General features: G+C 41.9%; 1 long non-coding RNA gene across 2 annotated transcripts; it reads left to right on the forward strand.

Moving 5' to 3' along the window:
- The first annotated feature begins 925 nt into the window (after positions 1-925).
- LOC133886216 (uncharacterized) lies at positions 926-3,945 on the forward strand. 2 transcript variants are annotated; one of them, XR_009903376.1, is made up of 6 exons: positions 926-1,583; positions 1,846-1,922; positions 2,047-2,158; positions 2,272-2,349; positions 2,460-2,580; positions 3,654-3,945. It is a non-coding gene; the product is annotated as an uncharacterized LOC133886216 (long non-coding RNA). The 2 variants fall into 2 exon arrangements; XR_009903375.1 differs by having other exon boundaries at positions 926-1,922.
- The last annotated feature ends 762 nt before the right edge of the window (positions 3,946-4,707 follow it).

Here is a 4,707-nt window from a genome sequence, read left to right on the forward strand (position 1 = left end):
GTTAGGAAAATATGTTTTGCAAGCTAAGGTTGAGACAAAACAGGACGACATATATGCGTATAGGTCTGAGACATTCCCATGTCGATACTAGATGTTTAAATGGTGTTATTTATTTACCTTGCGTTCCAAACGAAACCTTAATTAGTTGGTTCTACAAAATGTCAACCAACCTCCACCCATATTTTGTGCTGGTTAGTTATTTGAATTGACCACCATGATGCACATAAATTTTTTTATTTTTCAAAATGGATGCTTATTTTTGCAATTTTTATTTAAAAAATATAAAATTAAAAAGTTCACACATCCATGTACTCATGTATAGTACACATATAACTAGCAGTTATAGTGGATATATATCTGCTCACCAGCTATTCAAAACAAGAGGATAAGGGGACACATTGTGCTTTCAGCCTCCTTGCATGGTCTAATCTCCAACAACACCTCCACAGTCCCTCAATAAAGCGCACAGTCCACTACCCACACAGGCATGCAGAGTAGTCTTCTCCCTCACGCCAGGACAGATGAACCCAGTGGCATGCATGAACCAAAAACAATGTATTACTATTGAGAATTACTAACTTGCATAGATCATCAAATTGCACTACACCATGGTACCAAATTACCGTCATTCGTCAGTTGGTAAAAGTAGGTCATCACCGATACGCCATTGGTCGTTAAAGGTGAACGACAAACTGTCGGTCGATGATTCAAGATTTACAGAGAAACAATTGGTCGGTAATTATCTCAATGTTCAGTGTTGAAATGTTAGTCGGCAATTGATATAATTTATGTTGAATCATCGGTCGGGAAAACTTAGTATCTGATGATCGGTCTGCGATTAGACAAGGCGGGAGGGGGGAAATTTTAGGCGCCTCCGAAATCCAGCAGCAGCAAACAGTTACACCAAAAGCCCCTTCCCAAAAGCCCCCGCACGAAGCCTCCCAAAATCCTCAGCCTCCAGTACGCCGCTGCCATTGCACTCCCCTCCTCCAATCCAGTCACCACAGATCACCGCCGGCAGCTCAATCCCGTGCATCCTCCGTCCACCTTGGCCGCCACCGCCGTCGCTTCTCCCGTGGCCGTTCTGCTTCCCCCCGCTCTACGGCTTCCCGTCATTCCCCGTCCGCCACCACGACCACCACTGGGGACGAGGACCCGATGGGCGCCATCGACGGCACCGTCACAACCCCCCATCTTCCCCTTCTCCAACGGCAACCCCGTGTAGCTGCCGCTTCTATCTCCCCCAAGCTGAGTGCTTCCCCTCTCTACCTCTAAGCAAATCGAGTTGAACCCGTGTGAAATCGATCTCCAGATTCAATCTCCACACGAACTCCATCCCTATCCGCCAAATCCATAAAAAATCTCAACGAATCCGAGTTCAATCTGACCACCTCGGATCCTGGGTGCCGCCTATGTATAGCAAGGGAGTTTGATCTACAGGAGGGGGGGGGGCAGATTGAAGAAATGGGCAGATCCCTGCTGCTGGGCTCGGGCGGAGCCCCTGCTGTCGCTGCCCATGGCGGACGGAGGAGAGAGGACGGAGGCCCTGCCACCCTCGCTGCAACCCAAAGTACAGGAGGAGAGTTAGTAACGCTGCCATTATTTACTTGATGCAAAGATTGTATAAAGCGTTGAGCTCTTTTTGCTGGCTATCTTTGATAAGCCTTTGACATACAATTTTGCCCATGATTTAGCCTTAGCATCAAAGCTGAATTCAGTTCTTCCATTCACTGCCAAAGGGAACTATTGACTCATTATTTTTCTAATGATCTTGCACCTGTATATGCCCAATTTCTTTGCTTGAAGATTTGTTTTCTAATTTATTGTGCCGAGCGATGTTTGCAGGCACTATCTTGCCATACCCATTGCGCATATACCAACTGTAAATAACCTTGAGAGAACCAAAGATGATCACCAATTAGGTGGGTACCCTCTTGTTTCTTGCTTCTTATAACCCTGGTTTGCTGCTGCATATCTTTATGCATGGTTATGCAAACCGGACTGCTTTGTGAAGTGTGAGCTGCATCATCTTTTTGTTCTTTTTAGTCAGTCACATGGTGAAGGTGGGGAAAGATTTGTTCAATCGAGATGCTCCTGATTCTGAGGAACACAAGTATTACCAAAAGGAATATATTTGATCAGTTTGTGTTGTATACTTGTATGTCTTCTCCAGAGCTCTCATATGCTGGCAACATTAATATGTTGTTTACACAAGATACTTATTCTACATTATCACTGTCTACTCTCTTATATGTGTGGCCTGTCTTACAGGTTTGGGTTTCATCAGCCCCCATTTAATAGTGTTGATCACCTTCATCTTCACTGCCTGGCACTGCCATTTATGCCTAGGTACTCGAGTTTTGAGATTGATGCTTTCCTTTTTCGACAATAGGGAGACTGATGCTTAGAATAGGACATTTACTTCCCATCTAAAATTATCATAACACTTCATGTAACAGTTGGAGAGAAGTTAAATATACACCTTTGGGACCCTTAGGGGGTTTTTATTGAAGCTGAGGCGCTATTGGAAAGAATAAAACCACAAGCAGAAACATACAGTTAGCATGGATACTTTGATTGGTACCTGCGTTTCCTCCTTTTTTTTTTGCACTGTGTTCTACTCTTCTTTTTACTTCTATTATTATCATGGTATGTGATGTGCAGTGTATCATAGTCACTTTGGATTTCTGGCAACTCAAAAGACTAGGTCTGATATTGTAGAACTGAATCACCCTAACCATTCTGGAAGCTGAATTGAACTATTCCTGAAGACCAGCAACCCAAAAGAAATCAATTAAACTTGTTATTATGCCTATAGACTGTATTAGGGATAGTTGAGATCCGAGAATATTTGAATTGTCCTAACAAGGATTTTGTGAACATGGGTGCTTTTGGACCCATTTTGGTATGTGCACCATGCATTACAGGAAATGAACAGATTTTTGCACAATATTATGCTGTTTTGCTCATTGAAATTGATTAGAGTTAGGACTTAAGACACAATTTACAAGCGTGTTTTGCCTCAATTATTTTGGGAAGTTGGCATTTACAAGCACATTCTGCACATCTTTGTTTACCTAACCGTTTATTAGCTCTGAACAAAGTGTTTAGACTGAATGAAGCATGGGATTCTATATTCTGCAAAGATCAGGATCATAGTGAAACTATGTATGTGGAAAATATGTGTAATGTTTTCTGTCTTCATATTGCAGTTTAGATTTAGCCTTGTTTTTGTGTGTGGAAGAACATGGTGAAACACTATATACCACTGTTGGCTAACAATATGTTGTCTGCAATTATTCTTTGTGCTTCATGGATGTGAGCTATGGACTATTGTGAGCTGTGAGCCTTTTCCTTCCTTCATGATGATATGAATTATGCTTTGTGTATGATGGCTGTGAGCTGAGCCTTATTTGTTGCATTGCAATGCCTTTTACTTGTAAACATTGTGGCAAGCAGGATGCTGCCAATGGTCTCTGTATAAGGATGCTTGATTTTGAGCTATGTGTTGTCGCATTGCAATTTCACTTGTGATAGCTAATTTCAGAATAAGGATGCTGCCAATGGTCTTTGTATGTGCATTATTTGGTTGCATATAGTATGATATGATACCTATCATCATGTGCAACTGATTCAATGGTAAATTTTTTCAGGCAGGGCTGGACGGTGCTAACTAGCAGATTTGAGCTGTACACATGTTTGGTGGCTTTTTGGTGTACAAAGTTAGATTTGAGCTGTACACAGGCAGACATGTTTGGTGGCTTCTGGGTTATGAGCTTTAGATCTGAGAATGCTTCTGTTAAAAAATGCTATCATTTAGTATTTTCAGCATGCAAGTATGTATTTTGGATCATTGAAGTCGATGTATACTTGTCTGTAGTACTATGGAATATGTGAACTGTGACCTTTTGGTTGAAAAATGTATATGATTATTGTGGTGACCTAGTGTATGGCTTATGAACTTCCTATTTGAATGTTGTACTATCAACTGTGAATATTTGGTGAAATTGTATCTGAGATTCTTGTGGTGACATGGAATTGCAAATTTATTTGATTGTTGTAACATGTGCAATACTAATTACCGACAGATACATAGTCTGTACATAGTTTGATATTTTTAAAATGTTTGAATGCTTCACGTTGGACTATCTGTCGGTAATAGTATTTTTTTCATCGAACAATCGGTCGGTAAAGAGGCAATCAGTCGGCAATAGTATGTCGGTCGGCAAAGGTGTCGGTCGGCGTTTCTTTGATTATAGCATCAAACAGTCGATCGGCAAAAAATAGTCAGTCGGTAATACTTTTCCCGACCGGGCTTTAAACGACCAAAATATCTGTCGGTAATACTTTTTCCCAACCGATCCTAAGTCGCTGATGGAGCTTTTAGCGACATATTTGGAGTCGCTGATTCTGTGCCGTGGTGTAGTGTTGTTCTTATAACAATAAATATACAGGTGGTTGGTTGGTTGCCCCAGGCATGAGAGAGAGAGAGAGGTGGCCTTAAGCTCAGCTCCTCGTTTTTATATAAAGCGGCTCCAAACACTACCATCCCTTCGCACAACACTCGTACACACAAGAGCAACCCTCTCTCTGACTTTCTCACTCTACACAAACAGAGAAACGCACATACACCAGAAGAACCAACAAGGGAAGAAAAGGAGAAGCAGGCAGTAGGCCGACTTGGTGCACTGGCATGCACCGAGCAGT

This window comes from Phragmites australis, chromosome 12 (genome assembly GCF_958298935.1).
Source record: "Phragmites australis chromosome 12, lpPhrAust1.1, whole genome shotgun sequence".
In the NCBI taxonomy this organism is placed as follows: domain Eukaryota; kingdom Viridiplantae; phylum Streptophyta; class Magnoliopsida; order Poales; family Poaceae; genus Phragmites; species Phragmites australis.